Source organism: Myzus persicae, unplaced genomic scaffold (assembly GCF_001856785.1).
Source record: "Myzus persicae strain clone G006 unplaced genomic scaffold, MPER_G0061.0, whole genome shotgun sequence".
Classification (NCBI taxonomy): domain Eukaryota; kingdom Metazoa; phylum Arthropoda; class Insecta; order Hemiptera; family Aphididae; genus Myzus; species Myzus persicae.
In genome coordinates this window covers 24,648-46,074 of record NW_019103241.1, presented here as the reverse complement: position 1 = coordinate 46,074, position 21,427 = coordinate 24,648, and the positions used below count along the sequence as shown (strand labels likewise).

At 26.1% G+C, this 21,427-nt stretch overlaps 1 long non-coding RNA gene across 1 annotated transcript in view; it reads left to right on the top strand.

Annotated features, from left to right (window-relative positions):
• Positions 1-19,108, top strand: part of LOC111034071 — a 33,967-nt gene extending 14,859 nt beyond the window's left edge. The window contains exons 2-3 of the long non-coding RNA XR_002604491.1: positions 248-287; positions 18,648-19,108. This is a non-coding gene — a long non-coding RNA (uncharacterized LOC111034071). The remainder of the gene's footprint in view (positions 1-247; positions 288-18,647) is intronic.
• The last annotated feature ends 2,319 nt before the right edge of the window (positions 19,109-21,427 follow it).

Below are 21,427 nucleotides of genomic sequence, written 5' to 3'. Positions count from 1 at the left end.
GTAATTATGCGGGCGCCTACACAAATCCGTGGGAAGTCATTGAAGAATATTAATTGTTCTTCAAAACATGTGGGAGCAAATAAAACTTATCATAATTTCGATATTATAATGTATTAAGGTGTAAATCAGAAATTTGTACTTTTCATAATATAGGCACCCAAAATAGTATAATACCTATAATACTATATTAAATTAATTTTTAGTGACGTGCAAACGAATATTATATGATTTTTTTTATATTTTTCAGAGCATTAACGTAGAAGATCATTTTATCAAAATATCCATTGGTAAGTTTTGTCATTTTGAGTATTATCACTTATTTTTATATTTACTATTTGTCATTATAGTTAGGTAGTTGTTACGATACTAACTCAGATATTCTGGTACATATTGCAGTACCTATTATTACTACTATTGCTTAGGTACTACCGGTTTTAGGTTTGAACTTCAATGCCTTATCGATTGATTGTAATTCTAATACTGTTTTATAATTGAGGCTAATTACATTTTTTGTTTTAAAAGCCAAATTAATCATATTTTCAATTTTGTTTGGACTCAGTTTGGCGTATTTAATGTATAATAACTAATAAGTTATTCTCGGTGTTAGTCTACCGAACTTTATTTTTTTTTTGTTATGAGTGCTTTAAATGCTGAACCACCAACATCATAATCCAACTAGTTTAAACTGATAATGTTTATTATTTAATTTTAATCCTGTTGGTTACTATAGGTATAGAACATATAGGTACATACATTTTTTTTATAATAAATATATTATTTAACTAAATTGACAATAAAGATACATCCTACAACTTATATAAGTATAGTATTATGGTAAATTATTGAAAAAATATAAGTTTTACTGATTACATGAGAATATATCACATACAAATATAACACTTCACTATGCTTACTCTAATAGCTCTGAAGAAACTTCAGGTAGGTGCTAGTTAAATTTTGTTAAGACGCTTATAAAGTTTTAAAGTTACCTAACTTTCTATGATAAAAACATAATATATAGGTACTATAGTTATACCATATGATATATTGATATGTTTAATATCAATGTATACTTTAATTAAAGTATTTATGCTATGAGCATTAGAAACATGACAAACCTAAAATTAAAAATTACGAAATATTAGCAATGTCATTGAAATATAAATTTGAACTTAATGAACATTTCCCTTGTAAATTATATTTCAGAAACACAATAAACATTTAACAATTAAAATACATTTCATTTTTATCAAAATATTTAAAGAATATTTATGTTTAATTAATATAGCTGATAGTTAAAAACAATAATTATGTCTAGATTCTACTTACTAACCTATTTTTGTTAAATATTTGTTTAATATTTATGCTATATAGTTTAAATTAGGCCATTGTTGAATTACATCCGTACAGTAAAAGTTATCCTTTGTACTTAATCAAAATTCCAAGTATTACTGTTCAATATTGCTAATTATTAAACTAATTGCGCAAATTAAGTATACAATACCTATTAAAGATAGTGCAATAATTGTGAAATATTATATTAATATTATATTATATTTTTTGATCTATGTATGTAATAAGTTCCAACAATATATATTTTTTTGATTTACGTCTTTAGTTCTTTACACACATTTTGGGTTCTAAATTATTTTTATTTTTTAGTATTGGGCTATTAATAGTTGAATATACATTTTAAATAAAAGATTGATAGGTATAGTAAGCAATAAAATCAACCCAGGAACTTGGTGAACTCTGTTGTATAGTAGGTATCGAGTGTATGCCGTCGTTGATTATGGCACTGCAAAATATGAGTGTTAGATTTGAAGAAAAAAAATTATAAGCGAGGGAAACGGGTGGATCTGAATCTCATTTAATGGATACTAGTTTATGTTATATTATATTAATATTATTACTAGCTTTATTTGGTAGTTAATATACCTGATAGATATGTTAAAATAATGTTAGCCAAAAACATAGTATATTGGGTACCTAGTGATATTTCTTATAATAATTTTCAGTTAGATCTTACTTTTTTACTTGAGGCGTGTAAAAATTAGAAATATTTATTAAACTTTAAAGTATATTTCATTATACTCAAAATATACTGAACACAACTATCCATTGAAGTATTTTATTTTTGATCATAATAATTAATAAGTACAGAGTTAATGGTAGGTAATATTTGATATTTGCACTGTTGTATAGCATTCGCAGTGTCGCAATTTTATCACAACAAAATGTATGTTAATAAAAATATATATTACCAATGGAAATCTACTTAAATCATTACATCATTACATCTACTTACATCATGAACGTACTGGTAGAGCTAGACAATAACAATTAGCCCCTCATTTAATTTTAATTTTTTTTTATATTTAGTTTATTTAATTTATAAATAATAGATATTGTTTAAAAATAGAACCTGGTTTTGGTCTCTAAATAAATTTATTCGTGCTTTTTCTGTGCTACTATCCACTTATTTTTACAATCAATACTGAGGTATATTGTCAATAGGGGTCCTTATTAACTGTTTAAAATTAGTAAAAATATTTTGAACTTTTTATTGTGTCAAAAAAATAAGTGTATACCTATGTATTGTAAAAAATTTCCAAGTTCCTTCCATTAATAGTTTTTGAATTAGGTACAACTAAACATCAAAAATATTTTCGTTTAAATATTTGTTCAAATGATGATAAAAAAATGCAGTTTGTATTACATAATTGAAAATGTTACGCATTTTGAACTACACAATAATTGTTGTGATTTTTACATCTTTATAAATATAATGCAATTTTTGCTCCTCTCGGGATCTAAAACGGTGTCTTACACGACTTTTGTAAGTTGTGCTAGTAATATATAGGCTTACACCTTATATTATAAATATTCCAACAGATCGATTGTTGCAGTATTGAATCTTTTATGTAGTAATCTATAGTTTTTAATTTAAAACAAATAGATGCAATGTTTATGTATTAATATATACATAAAGGTGATTTTGCAGTGTAATACGTGAATATTGGATAGCTGCAGCCTGCAGGTTGGCGGTAGTATAGTAGGTACCTATATCCCAATTCCCAATGTTGCATCCTCTTCAAATTGAATACCAAGTAATTATTTAAACAAACTTCAATTAGTGTAAAAGCACTTAACACAAATTTCCATTGATCTCTTCAGCTTACAAAGATATTAGGTTATTGTTTTTGTTTTTGTGTAAGAATATATAAATACAACACATATTTAGCCACATATGAATGGAATTTATTACTATTGCAAAATTTCATATAACTTGGATGTGTATGCAATATAATATATATATACACACAAGAACATTTTTAAATTTGACAATGTAGGTGTAATGCGTGTGTATAATGTATGTGTTGTGCGAGGACTTGCTAAATTAATCTACAGTGAAAAAAAATTGTTCAAAAACATATTTTCATCTGTTATTTTTTATTAAAAATTAAAATGTTTTAGGTTTACCCTAAAGTGTGATTTATAATTTTGAATCCTAATTTAATTTTGTAAAACTTATAATTTTTGTTAATATGACTATTAAAGACTTGTACGTACCTATATACAGAAATATATATTTCCTGAGACATAAGAATATTTCTCAGCATCTTTAAATTAAAAAAAGCTCTGAGAAATACCTTTGCTTTGTAATTGGTTTTGAGTGGACCACTTCATTGGGTTTTTTCTCTATTACTATTAGTAATACGGTATGTTGAACAAATTTTCTCCAAAATCATCGCATGTATCTATGATCTAATACCTAATCATGATAATGCTACAAAGGTGAGGTTTACATTAGAGCACGGACACGTACTAATGTAAACGGTCTAGCCGAATATGAACTAATGTTAAACTTAAATTTCAAAATTCTGATGTTGGTTTCCATTTATTATTTACTAAATGTCGTACATTTCTATTTAGTTGATACCTATAGTAATTGAATCTTTTTAAATTCAATTAATTTATTTTTATGTAGCTCGCTTATTGGCTTCTCAATATTTAATTCATGTTTACTTTTCTTGTATTCTCGTATAAGTACTCGAACGCCATTAGTGTAATGGACTTTAAAATATTCTTTTTCTTTTATCCTATTTTTTTAAGTATAGTGTTACGAAAATGGTAAGAAATATTTCATAACACTCGATTTGAGTACATTTAGTCATTGTGCGTTTGACCGTTGAACTGCGTAGTGATACTATATATTAAACATGGTTCGCTAAAAAGTATTAATTTGTTATTTTTCAACTATTAAAAAACTCGTAAATTATTAACATGAACTAACAAATACAAAAAACACATAAAAATGTATTTAGAAAACATGTAGTAGATTATGTAAATAATGAATGTAACCACTGTTACACAAGTGGACAGCTGTCACTAGTTTGACTAAAAACTAAACATTTATTGGACATTTTTAAATATGATTGCATAATATATTTATTTGTAGATTATTATTAGACAGTATTTTTAAAACATTCGTGAGAAGACCACGCATTAGCTTTATATGTAATTCATTATTTCAGCATCTATTTAATTTATTTGTATGTACAAAAATCTTTTCAATAGATGCACTATTTATGACCATTCATAGTTCATACTGAGCATTTTCCATTGATGTGGTATCTATGCATATGGAATATGCATCTTTAATATTTTTTTAAATATAAGTACTCAATACATTTTTTTAATGAAGAATACATTTTTTAAATCGAGTCATCGATGTCTATTGCTCAGCAAAATTATTAAAAATAAAGTTGTGTTAAATACATGTCAATTCACTGGGATGTTTTTAATTTTTTATTTAAGATCAAATAATAATGAAATAAACTAGAAAATTATTACTTGTAAGTAATTGAACAAATATAAAAGCTTATTTGCATATGTTTTGAAATAACTCAGTATTAAAATGAATAATTTTTTTTATTTTAGATCTTATATACCATTATAATAATTTAAATTACAAAATTGATTAATTCTTTAGTCTATTATTTAAAATTTTAAATAGTTATTAAATCAGTTAAACATGTTTTCTAAACCGTTAGGCTACCATACATCTTTAGAAATTAGAAAACATAAATAATTTGGGAAATTACATGGAATGTCGAAGGAGAGGAGATAAGGAGGATTTTTACCTTACCCAAAAAAACCCTGATTGAAAAACAAATTGTAACATTTTGTTAACAAACAGTGTCAATAGGGAAGTACTTACTTAAATGTTATCTTAGTGATAGTTGTAAATATTTTGACTGAAAAATGTCTTCACTTTTCCTTGAATTGCTTGCTTGAACGGTTACCGCATAGTTTATTTTTAAGATAAATTATAGTACTGTATTATACTATATATTATTATTATACTGTTTATGTGTAGAATTATTCATTTCTGGTAATTTTTGTTTTTTGTTTATTCTGAATATTAAAACAATTACTGGACAATTTCTACTTTCGACTCCCCATTGTACAAACTAGATCTAATTTGCCACCACATACCTCCCTCAAAGTTATAACTGAAGAATTGTTTCACTACAAAAAGTATTTTCAAATACATTAATGAATTTTAAAAAAAGTACACGCCATTGTAAGACTAATAGGTACATTTGTCGTAAACAAAAACGATGGACATAATAGTTGCAGTTTCATATAAAAACTGAATACTGCAGATTAAATTATACAAATGGTATGATATAGGTATATATATAAAGCCATATAGGTACCTACTTATGTTGTTACAGTTACTATGAAACTTTTTGGATATTCGTAAAATATTATAGTAGGTACCTAAACATTTTTACATTTGATTGCATTATAAATATTAAACGTTATAATATGCTCTGCTATACATTTGATACTACTTATACGCTTATTTATTATTTATTTTTAAAAAAATGATCCATAGTTTCTTTTCTTTTCCAATTTGTCTTTGTTATTTAGGCAGAGATACTGCTGGATAAAATATACTTTTATTGGTTGATTATTTTATCCGACATAATTTTCCTGTGTTTAATAACATTACTTATATAATATATAATTTGTACTATCTAATAGAAAAATATTTGATTTTTAAATATTATTCAGAAGTTACAAAGAAATATTATTGAATAAGAATTCGTTGTTATCGGTTCAACTCTTCATCCATCAGCTAGACACATTAAAGGCCGTGTAGGCTAGTTGTATTGATAAAATACTTAGAAATCACATAGTTTAAAAAATATATATGTATTCATTCACGTGTACAGTGATTTTACTTATTGCTTTTTTGTACCTACTTTATTATAAAGGTTATCTTTAAATTTACTTGTTAAAATTAATTATAATAATAATAATTTTTTTCTTTATACTTTATACTCAATTTAATGTTACTGTTGCTCAACCTAGTTTCTATACGTGACATTATTATTTACATATTTCATTTTTTTTTTATTTTACTTTGACATCGATCAAGGATTTAAATTTTTTTTCATTTTAATTTTAGTTTTACTTAGAAGTAGATGCGTATATAATGCAGAAGTTGTATGATATTGTATGTGTTGTTACTATTTTTTTTTTTTTTTATGTAATAAAAAAATTAAATATTTTAAGTTGGGTAATAACTTATAACTTATAATATAATCAAAACATATCATCACTTCTATTTGATATGATGATGCACGCATAAAACCAAACGATAGTTGAAGTTTTATGGTCACAATAATAATATAATTTAGTAGGTATTCATAGTTTTTTTTTCTTTAACCATAATCAAATAATTAAATATTTATAGGTATAAACTAATTTAACTAAATTTATAGGTATAGCCCTATAAGTCATGTGTTTTTTCATTCAAATATTTTAAACATTTTATGGTAAAATGCAGATTTTTATTTTACGAGGAATTTTCTTAATTCAATAAAAACCTAATTTTAAATCGTTGATACATTCATCATTGCATGATAGTTATTTTGTAGTATTGGTCAGCACATCAATATTCTTTATTGCTTATATTTAAAATTTATATTTGTTATTTGTTCTTTCCAATGATCATCGACGCATATGTTGGTACTTAATACGTGTGATTATTTCTGATAGATAAAATTAAATTTTTTCAAACATCGTCATCGTGAATGCTTGAGATTAGTTTATTTTATTTGATCACGACATCACGCGTTTACAAAATTTGTTCTCACAGTTGGGAAATAGCCAATCGAAAAATCTATTGTACTCGGACCCCACGAACACATTACGGATAACTTACGTGAACCATGAAATACATTATTTACCAGATGTACGGTGAAACCAGGAAAATATAATTTAAAAGAAAAATGTACGTTGTAGGTAGCTGATGCCTGTGTATACAGCGGTGTGCCATGGTGTTTACTCGTTCTAGTATGTATCAGCCGCGAGGACTATAGGTAGAATAATACATCACAGCGCCCATACTGTATTCATATAAACACTACCCTTCGTTTTTGCTATAGCAGGCAAGTGGTAGGAGAATTAAATACATCAATGCACCTGTCTTTTTGATGGTACCCATTCATAAAGGACAATAATAAGATGTTTTTTTTTTTATGACAGAAGGACCGAATGTATATATACCACTCACCATTCACATTTCTATATCTTATATTTTTTTATCATATGTTTAAAAAAAAAATACTAAGCTAAAAAAAATAAATCTTCCACGTTTAGTCAACAATACTATTGATTTTATTTATCTTTTACTTTTTGAGGAATTTACATTTATAATATTCACTATCAGGATGATAATTTAGTTTTTATTTGGGGTTCTGATTTTGATTAATGAGAATTTCGTTTGTAAATGATTAAAGATTCTGAGCAAAGCTATGTATTATTTTTTTTTTCACCTCAGAGATTAGTAAACATGTTTCAAACTTCAACTTCGAGGGCGGTTTCTAGTAATAAATTAGATCTACTTGGTGAAAAGTAAAGCATCCCCCGTGGCTTTTAAAATAATCAGAAAATAACTCGAAAATAATAAAACAATTTAGAAAAACGTAAATACTTTATGTGGACTATTTACGCAGTATAATTTTTCACAATCAATATTGTGTTGATTTGTTGTAATAAAAAAAAATAAAGAACGTAGACTTTAAATTGTCAACAAATTTTTATGTTAGCATAATATTATAGACATGATATACTTTCAAAATACGTTATATATTTTTATACTATTTATAAACATTTGAAATTATTTTTTATTTTTTTATTTTGTTTACAATATCTTATGATACAGTTTTCGATTCGAAGTCAAAAATCTTGAAAAAATAATGCAACACTCCTTGTAAGTTTTTTAAAGTTCAAATTTCAACGAAGTAAATATTCAGACTATTTGTGATTTGTTTAACTATTTTAATCATGTCGTTATTTTAGGCCAATGAAATTATTTATTTGAAGTTTTGAGATAGACACCTATCGTGTGATGGGCACAGCCTATATGTACGTGTAGCGTCTCCGCGAAATATGTTCCTACAACAATGCCACTCATTCTGCAACAATGGAAACGACGTGCGTCGGTCACGTTGCAGCGGTTTCTGCCGAAAGCTTATTTTATTGTACCAGTCGACTTTCGCACCCTATATGTACACACATGCTATACTTATAGGATATTCATTACACTGACATTCATATTTTATTATTAGTATATATATGTGTGTTAGATCCCTGGCACAATGAACGCTCTTGTTCGCCTCCCATCCTCACTCCCCACTTCTCGAAAAAGGGCGTTCGTCACTCTCCGACGGGTATTATAATAATACATCTCCTTCTGCAGCGCGTGAGTATATAATATAATACATATATAATACATACATTATTGTGACTATTCGTGCGTATTCTGTATGTGCTCGTGTGAAAGTCATTTATGGCTGTTAAATTTCCGACCAGATTTTACAATTTATCTCTTGTTTAAACGCGGTAAACGGTTATGTGTAGATTTGCATGACATTATCTGTCAAAGACGATTTTATTTTTAAACAAATTCAGACAAACTTTTTAATTGCATTTCGAACAATTCATAATGTATTATTTTCGTTGCTTTTATAGATCCTTTAATATTTTTTTTTCGACTTTTAAACAGTCAGACAGGATAAATGGTACCTACCTGGCGTTATTATGAATCGCCTTTAATTTGTTTAACTCGACTCAATGATACGATGTAGTGCATGAACCTTTATACTGGGGTATTGAATTATTACCTATAGTATAATAAATTTAAAAATAATTATAAATCTCTGCATAGAAATAACAACTCTAAAAGAAGTTTAGTCTAATCACAATCCTAGTTTAACGTCTCCATATGTGTTTTCATATAATCTTTTAGAATATAGGTAGTGTTACATCATTGTGGCTCTGCCAATACTAACCAGTAAACGTTATAAAAAGAAGTCTAAAAATTGACAAATATTTATGTCTCAAAGTAGTCTGCATTGTTTTCATCTTAGTAATATATTATTTAATATATATTTATACATATAGATCGAAAAAAAATGTGCGATAAAAAGATCAAAACTTAAAATATACTTATACATATTTCTTATACCTACCTAATATTTCAGTATCTATCATGACAGAAAGATGTTCTGTTTTTATCTACGCATAGACACCCGTTATTTTATATGGAAAAATGTCTATATCGGGGCATTGCTGAATTTGTATGTTGAATACAATTTCGATTTAAATTATTTAAATATAATGATATTTTAAGACTTATGTGTACGAATATTATACATCGGTAGGTATAGTTATAATAATATATGTACCTAACTGCTATTTAAGCCCAACAATATATAACTATGGAGTATAAACAATCATCTAAAATTCTGAAAACTAGAAAATAAGTTAATAATATTAAAAGTACTTATATTTTATCTATTCAAACTTATGTGTAAATACTGTAAATTGAAATATAATTCATTAGTATCTACCTACCTTTTAATGGAGATATTTTGTTTTTATAATTAGAAAATATTAATATCGTTAAATTTTTTTCTTATACCTTCTACCAACTGATATTTTCATTTTACTCAAAGAGTAATAATAAATAATCTGAAACTGCAATATCAGTCATAATGTTTTTTTTTGTTTTTGAAGTAAACAACTTATTTGTATATTAATAAGAATACAAATTGTATTCAATTTCTATATATAGACTTATTGTTATATTCTTTAGTTGATAAAATATCTCCAATTTTTTTAATTTATTTTTATTTAATCAAAATGCACTTGTCTGTGTTAACTGTTAACAATGGAAATTGATTCAGTTTGACAAGAATAAAATAAATTAGTCCAGTTATAAAATTGTTGGTTATTAATTGTTAAAATTTACCTGATGGTTTTTTATTTTAATAAGAAAGGCATTTATTTTTATTACGTTTATAAGAAAATATCAGATATGCTTAAACATTTTTCTGTAGCCCAAAGGTTTCTTTCTTTTAATCCTCAAGACATTCTATTTTTATACTAAAAGAAAAAAACAAATAGTTTTAAATTAGGTAATACATAGTTGCATGATAATTGTCTAACTCGATTATCTGCAAATTACTGATTTCCTTATTATTTTATACAACATTCATTGAGCTAAAATATATTTTGTTAGGTATAGAATTGATGTTGTAATATGTACTAGGTACTCAAATGTAGTATGACGTTACTAGTTTACACTACTAGATGTAGATAGTTTGTTTGATTTACAAATTGATTATCATTTAACAAATGCTATCTTTTTTATTAAAATAATAAAAAAATTTGAATAAAGACAGAATTTCAAACATAATATTTATGTATCTAAATACACATCCATGCACGTTTTAAAAGTTTAAATGTAACTAAAAGTTTATACAGATTTTCGGTTAGTACTGAATTGTTGATTCATTAATGAAACACCCCATGAAATATACCTTATATTTTCAGTTTTAAATTTTTATTCATCGTAGCTTTAAAAGTTTAAATTATATTTTGTAAGTTAAAATGTTCCATTCATATGAGCCATTTGTACTACAAAATGATAATCTTTTACATCTGAAAATCTTTTTATATGGACTGTGTAATGTGTAAATGTCTTGTAATTTTTGTTATGAACAAATAAATACATTTCTGTTAAGCCAATTATCTATCCACTCTATTATGAATCTATATAAACAATATCTTTTACTGATATTTGTATTTTTTGAATTATTGGTTTCTTCTTCTAAATGCGTTTAATAGTTCGAGAAATTCTTCATTCCTTAGTGCTTTTATACTGTTGCTAAAATATCAAAGTGTTTACTTACTATTTATTTATGTTTAAAAATCTACTTAAATTTTACCATACTTAATATAGTTTGGAATCAGATTTATTTAAATGCGAGTACCTATACCTATATATGGCGCATTAATATATATATCCATCGTCCACCGATTCTCGTAAATTTTACCAATTTTTCCGCCATTCACGATGTTGGTAGAGGGTGAACACGGTACTATTTTTCAACATCATCGACAGCTTTTAATCAAACTGGAACCCTTTCAAAGGACCTTTCCGACGTGTGAATAATAGCAGGCAATTAGTTCTCTCTTTCTCCGTCCATTTTTTTTCTGTACTCGTGTGCAACCGATATAGACAAATGTGGAATAATAAACGTCGGGTCATCTGTCCGGCGATTTTTCTACTATCGCACAACCTGCATCGTTGCGCGTATCCGGTGAAGTTCGGTGACATCGACGTCACCGACAAAGAAAAATCGCATCAATTGGAAATCCAATCGAATCTCACGCCAGGAAAAATAATGTTTGATTATACATGCTGCCTTGTAGGTGGAGAATAGACCTCAAATCAACCGTATACTTTAAAACACTCAAAAACTATCAATTTTTATGTCTATAGGTGGGTACGAAATAAAGTGCAGGGCGATGATGTGTCGCTTTAGTTCTATCGTATACTAAGCCGTATTTCTCATTTTTTTTTTTTTTTAAGTTGATGTGCTTAAATTTAAGAAAAACAATATTCTTCATTTTGTTAGCACTATTATACCTTCTAAATTTAATAATTGAATATATTTTCATCGGAAAAATTTCGCTTCAATGAAATCCTTGATAAATTAATACGGATACTAACTTTTATTGGAACCTTTTTTTTATATATAATTATGTATGCAAATATGATCGGCTATTTTTATCTCGAAAATTATTTTATAAAGTGATTTTGGAAAAAAATTTATATGGACTAAAATCATAAAATAAAAATAAGAAATCTAATTTGATTTAAATATATTATTCTTTTATTTTGCTAATAACTATTTTTTTGTATAGGTACCTACTCTATTTTTAATAATTAGTCATTTAAAAACAATCGTATTTATATTAAATAGATAGGTATATATATTTATATCTTATTTGAAAATATTCTTACGATATTTAATATTTTGTTGATAAATGTTTCTAATATATTTAGGGTTGGAAGTTCCCGAATATGAAAACCTTTTATCTTGTAAGTGTTTTCTATGGCGTTATAGAAACAGGGTTGTTTCTAAAAATACAAACAATTAAAGCTTAAGTCTGTATTTTTTTTTTGTACCGCATAGCTGGTATTTTAAAAAATTTTGTGAAAATAAGTTGTATTTAAAAATTATTTCAAAATAATAAAGCAAGGGTTATTACTATCGCTGAAATAAATATTTGTCGATAAATTAAGTAAATGTAAATTGTTCTAGTATTATTTACTTCAACCATTATTATTAATCGTGGATCGGTTGTTTAGTTTGATAGCTATGAACTTTTGTACAAAGCATGTATTGGGTTTTAGGTATGTATTTAATTTGTACTATATGATATAGCTATAAACAAAGCTACAACATTTTGTCACTGTATACCACAGAAAATATGAAATTACATCCATAATTACTCAGGGGCTGAAAAAATCGAGGTCTAAAATCTCTGAGGTTCCCCGAAAATACATTGGTAATTAATAATTACGAACATTTCAATTAAACCACTTATTTTAAATCTTCTTTTGTAGAAAACAAATTTGTACAATAATTTATTGATGATTTTATCTATTATGTGGTTTATCCGCTGCATTGATAAGCGATGCACGGTGGTACACGTTACGTGCATGAAGTACTCCAGTATTAAATGTCGAGGTATTTTTTATTTTTTCCTTAAATTATGTTAATGAATTTTGAATGTTTCACTCATTGACCAATGCATATTTTAGTTATTCCATAACATATTAGGTAATTAAGTTTTGTATATAAGTTCGATAAATGTGTGTTTATTAAGTGTAAAACAATTTAATTATCTATATCTATATTGGCTATTAATTTTACCTATGAACAATAATTTTAGGTAAATTCTCATAGTTGTACTTATTTTACTTCACTATATCATTATATAAGCGCAGTTTCAATTTCCAATAAAATTTCTTTAAAAGAGACATTTCCTGTCATTACTTATAATGTGTGAATGTAATCCAAAAATATACTTGTTTTCGTATGATTTATTAGATCAGATGTTTGAATTAGTGAGAATCGTTTGACAGAAATCTCTCATTTAAATGTCAAGTAGTCTAAATAATATTTTACTGCGCCAAAATTGATATTTCTATTTTTTTTACATCTTTAGCTCATCTTCTAGATTTAATTTGCTTTTCTACAACTAGTAATTTTCTGAGTACATATTTAAGTACTTAACTAGTGATAATATTAAAAAAAAATCTATTTTTAAATGCGTCATAATGTTTGTTATATGGTAGGTACTTAAAAATACATTTATTTAAACTAAACTATTTCGATTTCCGTGGATTAAAAATATAACACTGTCAAAATTTACTAATTATTTTTTAATTCTTAAAATGTTGTAGTGTCCTGTAGAAAATTATATATTTATTAATAACTTGTATTAAACTGCATTATTATTATTATTATTATTATTATTATTATTATTATTATTATTATAATACTTGTGTATATTAACTAAACAATTAACTGTTATTGTCAGTATACTTTTTTAAAACAAGTTTATACTACGAATTTTTCATCACCTCCCTGAATGTAGGTAAAAGATTTCTGGGTCATAAATTTAAATGGGTTTATGTACTAAAATTAAGCGCCGTTTTCGCTTCCGGCCTTAAGGCGTTGAGTTCCTCACTTCCCCTTTATTTTCGCTATTCTCCCGGATTCTTCTTATCAGATTTTAACTTTGGCCGTCAATAGGCGTTCCCCTTCTTAAAGCTCTTACAGGAAATTCACGCCTTTCCTTCGATCGTGATTTGGAAACAACCCTGTGTTATTAATTACTGGGCAATATTAAGCACATTGTATGTCTTTAAACAACCAATTATTCATTTGCGTGGTTCCAGAAAATATCCTTTCGACATTTCAGTCGAATTTAGGTTTAGGAATTTGCGTGACGATACCGATTCATTCATACCATTAAATGTGTTGGTTAAAAATAGACCAAATATTACACAAGTATACCTGTATTTTATTGTTATAAAATAAATGTAGTAAACACGTCTTGCACTAATTTTAGAAATTCTCTTAGTTGGCAATTTTTTACCGTATTACGCTTTTATTATATTAAGTTGCAAACGTAAATGAAAAACCATAAATTCAATCATTGATAAAACATAGCAGTTAGAATTTACTTTGTCTTTTCTCGTGTTCAGCTCAGTCTATTTGCTCGAGTTCCTTGAGCAGTCCAATTAGTTAGGTAATAAAAATATAAATGTTTTCAACTTTTATGGAAACTGTAAAGTCCAACTTAACGAATCGTTTTTCACTTGAAGCGAAACTTCTACATGGTAAACATACCTGTGAACAAATACTTGGTTTTAGTTGAACTGAATTCTAGTTAATTTTATCTTCTCGATACGGATGTTTATCTTTTGTTTTATTTAACCTCCGATGTATTGGATCAAATGTACCTACTATTGATGCACAGTTAAAATACAATGTATATGTTTTTACTTCCAATATTTATTGAATTAGATACACGTATAGTTTTAAAAATATATATTGAACGTATATTATTTAACTAAATTAAAAATATATTTTAAACATTATTTTTTAAATAATATATATTATATAATAATATATCCAGGGATGAAGAAAATACTTGAAAATTATATCCTAATACCAGATCCTGGAAACTTGAATTTTAACTAATCAAATATAATATATACGATATTTCAATATACGTATTAAAGAATGTTTCAAGTTAAATATTAATAATTACTGCTATAGGTACCATTTATATAGTTGTAATAAGTATATAATAAATATAATCAAGAAATAAAATATGTAGATAATGTATAAAACATTGTATAGTTCTAATTATTATTGTATGTACAATTTTATTTTATAGATAGTTTATTAAAGGGTGTATATTACGTTTTATAAAAAATTATTTCTCATAAAAAAAACAACTTTTTTAAAAGTTACGTCAGATAATTGGTTTCTTGTTGGATTATGGATAAGCCTTGCAGATGAAAACATATGCGTTCTACAGGTGCCGATGAACACAAACTTGTGTTGAAGCGTATGAATAACTTTTTAACGATTTTTAATTATTTAGCCTTTGTAATGAATTATTTTTGTCATTGAATTAGGAACTTTATTACTGGAAGTATGAAACTAAAATGAAAATGTTTTGATAACTTATTATATAATGAATAAAAGTTACTTTCGTATTATTACCGTATATGCGTCCGCGACGATTGTGAATATACTAACGAGTAATAATTAATAATATAGCAATCAGAATAAAATAAAATAATTATTGCTTTCGTTAATAAATTAATAAACTTTACGAATAATAATGAAAATAAATGGACATTGTTTCTACTTATACAATGTATCTTTGATACTGACCATCCCTGCTGTAAACATTTACTACTACTAAGTAAATAAATTAATATTTGTTCTATAGTCATAATTTTTTTTAAAGTTATTTTTTTAATGAACGTTTAATACGTATAAAGAACATAATTCTAACTTTTCTTCTTCGAAATCTTCATTTTGGGAATTTTCCTAATCATAGCTTATGTACGAAGAGCTTTGGACTACCTAATATTGTTTTTATTTAAATTGCTTATATTTAAAGTGTTCATTATACAATGTACGATTTTAGATCATTGTTTGGGGAATGCGCTTCTATATATGCAAATGTTGTCCCGGTCACGCCGTTGTCTAACTACTGGAAAATACCTATACCTACCTACAGAGGAAAATTGCGGGCGTCGGCCTTTTAAAGCATTTTGAACCAAATTAGTAAACCGGCAAGACCCCTCCTCCGTATCGTATAAATGTAGAATGTCATGTATATTTTTGAGTTTTTAGATTGTGAATTGAGAAAATATGGTAAAACTATTGATTTTACTCCTGCTATTTTCTTATACATATCTTTTGTCAATGGTTATAACTTTGACTTTTAACGCATAACGATGACTGATGAGATACCATAATAATATAATGCAATATAACACAATTTTTGTTCGTTCCTGTCTTATTATTCGAAATATTTGTATCTTACAGAATCTGTGAACCGAATGTATTCCTATGTATAATTTCGAGATGATACGTATAATATTTTAAACTCTGGTATGAAACTTAATAAACATAAAATAATATTTAAAACCAAAATTACTTATTAATTTTGAATTTTAAATTTAATCGTTGGTATTCAATGTAATATTCTGGTATTAAACTATGTTTATAATGATTATATAATTAATGCATCAGTTTCAACAGTTTCTGGCATAATTTTAATATTTACGTCCCAAATGATTACTGAAAGAAGGAAGGTACCTACTTCCACAATATCGGGTAACTGAAATAATTATACATGTACCTAGCTTAACAACTTTTCATAAAGATAATAAAACAAAACATTTTGATGGTAATCAGGATTTTAATATTTTACTAAATCAATTAATTGTAGTAGTTTATTTCAACTCTTATTTACTGTGTTAAAATGATTTAATTCATTTTTCTAATGAAAAAACTCCAAAATATTTTATAAAGTCATTGGCCTCAAGAATTTTCATGGCAGTGTTTTGAAAACAATTAAATATCACTTAATTTTAAATTTTTATCTTATTGGTATAATATGTTTTATTCTTTCATTGGTATAATAATATGTATATTACGACATAATCTAATATAGGTAGTGTTTTAAAATCCAATATTATTAAAGTCAGTTTATGTTCTATTTATTAAATAACTATAGAACATACCTGTAGTACATTGAATACTAGCTATCATAAATGTTACTAACAAAGTAAACTTAACAATTACGCAATGTCAGAGGTGATTCCAGGAATTATAGTACTCAACATTTACCTACATACCTACCTATGTCATATTGTATTATACATCTTGACGATGTCTCAAAAATTTGTTTTACTTATGTATAGGTAATAAAATGTGAATTCGAAAAATTATGCTAGATTATAAATTACCTGTTAAATGTTTAAAATGTCTTGTTGATGTTAGGTAATAATATAGTAATTTATTCGATCGTATAGTTTTAACTTATTCTTCTTATTTACAATAATCACTTCTACATTAAAAGCTGTTCTATATGTTAAAAAAAAATTAAGATATAGGATGAGTGACTAGTGAGTAGGGAGTATTTTTGGAGGGCGTTTACACGTATTTGAAATTAATAATGTAATCATTATTAGCGTGGAAATACGATTTCTTTAGGAGCTTAATTTCATTAAAAAAATGGTCAAAATGTCATTAATAATTAGTACTTTTTTTGAATTTCATTAAGTTTTTTGTTTCTCAACTATTAACATTTTTGAAAAACCACCTTATAGAATTCAAGCCGTATTGAAATTCCTATGTCAAGAATGGTGTGTGCATTTTTAAAAATTTTTACTGTCCCAAAAAATTAACTCTTACGTGCTAGATGTATGCTCACACAGAACTTGCTGAAAAATGGGCCACGGTGAAAATTATTATGAATTAACTGATTTAACATAATATGTATGTACATAATATAATATATATTATTATAATATGTGTATTATTATCATGAATAAATGTTTAATTGTTTTCATGCGAATAATGGTATAATATTAAAAACATTTGATTTTACATAATTAACTGAATATGTTTCAATGTACCTAATACAACTTAGTATATAATATAGTATATAATAAAACTTTAATATTATGATTAAATTGTTGATAACTAATTTATAAAATAGTTATTCATTATTTAATTCAATTTAATAGGGAATAAAAGTTTTATATTAGAACTTTATATTTCATGGTTTCCTTTGATAAAGTAGTAAAAAAAATATTCACTCAATATAATTATACTGTTTACTTTTGTATTATTCTAATTCTTGGAATGTATGTGACCTATGTAAAAGTAGAGTGTGGCTTAACAAAATAAAATATGCTACGTATACATGATAATTTTTTCGAAATTAATTATATAATATGTAAATGTATAAAATATGGTAATTAACTTTATAATATGAGTTATACATTTATAATAATATATAGTTTTTAAGGTTTTTTTTTTAAATCATTAACTTTATTTTTGAAATGCCTTCAGTAAATCAATAAATATATAATTATTGTATTGCCTACATTTTACAGACGATTATACATTTTAAAGCATTAAAAATAATTTATTTTGTTGTAGGATCATGTGAAGAAGATATATTTAAACTCGCCAGTTGTAAAGGTATGTTCTAAATTATATTTTATTTATACTTGGTTTTTTTTATTATTCTCTTAAAATTGTGAGTGTAGATTTTCTGGATGATGTTGATTTAATCACCCTACGGTCAACGAATTTTAATTTTGTTTCTTCTATTATACTCATAATATTTTGGTTATAATATGTGTTTTTTACTTTGGTGAAGGACCAATATTTTAAACTCCTCAAAATTGGATCAACTTTGTACGATATTAAATCTAAAAAAAAATCGAATGGCTATCTTAAACTCCTTGTTTATGAATATAATATATTCGTATGACAATTTATGTATTATTCGACGTGATGATGAAATAAAAAATCTATGTTAGTTCTTTTATAGTATCCATATTAATGAACAAATTACAAATTTCTCTTATGTAATATTTATATTATTATGGAGTTACCACAAGATATCAGTACTTATTATTGTTAAGACTTAAGGTAATCAAAAACATTTTCTTTGACATCAAATTATAAATTTACGATAATTAATCGAAGAATTCATTAATTATTTTCTGTATATTGTCTAAAATATATTGTAGTAAAAGTATAGAAAACGTTTTAATACTTCTGACTATGTTCTAAAGAAATTGCTTGTTATTTAATTAAAAGCACCTGTGGAAAATATCGCTTTAACAAAAAAATTTACCTATATTTAATAATTAATTAAAATTGTAACAAGTGCAGCTTATTAGTTCATTAGATAAACAGGAATTCTATATTTAGAGCAAATTAATAAATCATTTTTGTACCGGTAAATTTTTTCTGGGTGGCGTGGTATAATAATATTATACTTAAGGGAGTGCCCTTTAAATCCTTGTTAGTTAAATTATTAAGGACTTGAGACAACCTGTATGTTTATGTTGGTATTATTTTCATATAATCATGTATATTATTTTCACAATGGTTATAGCTAGTATATAGCTAAGTATTTGTGTAGTGTTTCTGTAAATGTTTTGTGTTAAATATTTATTTTTATAAATATTTTTGTTTACATAAAACAGAGTTTCATTATTATTTGTGTTTATATATGTTCATAAATTATTTTCAGTTCGATAACTCGTTATCAAAAAAGTTTAAATATGACCTCCATTCTTGGAATATCACAGTGCCTATATCAAATGAATGCTTTCTCGATCCATTTTAAATGGCAAGTATAACTATAGAAAAGTTTTTGCTATGAAAAATTGACACGCCGTCAAAAATAAAAACCGTATACTGTGCGTATAACTCGTTTTTATCTCGATTTTCCGTACAATAATAACACAATCGTTTTCTTTTGAGTATTTATATTTTTCATTGTAGTCACAAATAAAATTTTTGTTTCGCATTTTGTTCCTAAATATGTAAACTCGTAAACAACTCAAATTCATTCAAAACATCATGCTATCTATCCACATATTTTTATAGCTAATTCGAATTTCTCGAAACAATCAACACATTTTATTATGAGTATAATATTTGTATAAAATATATCGTATTTGTTTAGTTGTGGCTAGATTATTTTGAGATCAAATAATAATACCCGTTTCACTCTCAGTATATTGAAACGCCATATAATATTTAAATTATAATTTCTGGGTTATGTCGTCGCGATGACTTGCTCGGGTACTTTTTAGTAGGTATTCTAAGGGAAATATTGATTACATAAATTATCATCTATCTGTACAGTGTCTATGGTTGAATAGTAAAACCTCACTAAACTGATTGGTAATAGTCATTAAAAGCCGTTGTCGCGTGGCGTCCTTGCGACGAATAAACTTCGATGGGAAAATTGATTTACGTTTCGCTTAAAACGTCTTCACTGGCACAATAATAACATAGATCATTGTAAACAGCAATAGAAGCTTAGAAATTATATAGTATCTTTGGAAGTGCGTGTGTCAGTGCGAATAATCCTATTATTTAATGTCCATTATAAGTGTGTTTGTTATAGATGATAATATGATGCAGTGGGAATGCGGCAAAATCCCCGCCTCCCAAGTGCACAGCATGCTCGCACTCGCTTAGTCAACCTAACCCATACATGAGGTTTTTTGACGTCTAGCCAAATGGGACGTAAGGGACGTTTGGATGTTTTTTCCCTTTGCCTATGACCGCGTGCTCTATCTCTCTCTCTCTCCATCCCGTTCCACTCGGTTCGAAATTCATATGTCGACGTGAAATTATTCGCTTTAAATTGTGTTCATGTGTGAAAGGGTTGACCCAGAATCGACCTTGTTATGCGCCCGTTTTGGCAGTATTTCGAGTACATTTATTTCTCTACTTTCAATATATATATACTCGTATATATGCAAACTATAAACGATCATGCAATATGTCTAACCGTTTTCAAGCAGTATATGTATGAACATTATATTTCTGAGGTAATTTCTGTTAGTTTTGTGGTCCCACTGGGAGGCCATTTATACTTTTATACACATTTTATTTAGTATTTATATTTATATATATATATCTTGTTATTTTTACTATATTTTAATGATGTTTACATTGTAATAATGTGTTCTAAAATTGTAATTCTAGCAGGTGTATGCTTTATCTTTATTTTAAAATATATATAGTTTCATTAATGCAATGAAGTTACGCAGAAATTTCATCTTTTTTTTTTATCAGGAAATCAGTTTATATAAAAGTCAATAATAGATTAACATTTAACAAGTCCTTTAGTGTAGGTAGACGTTGACTATAGGATTAAAAAAAAAAGAAAACATTACTCGTTACAT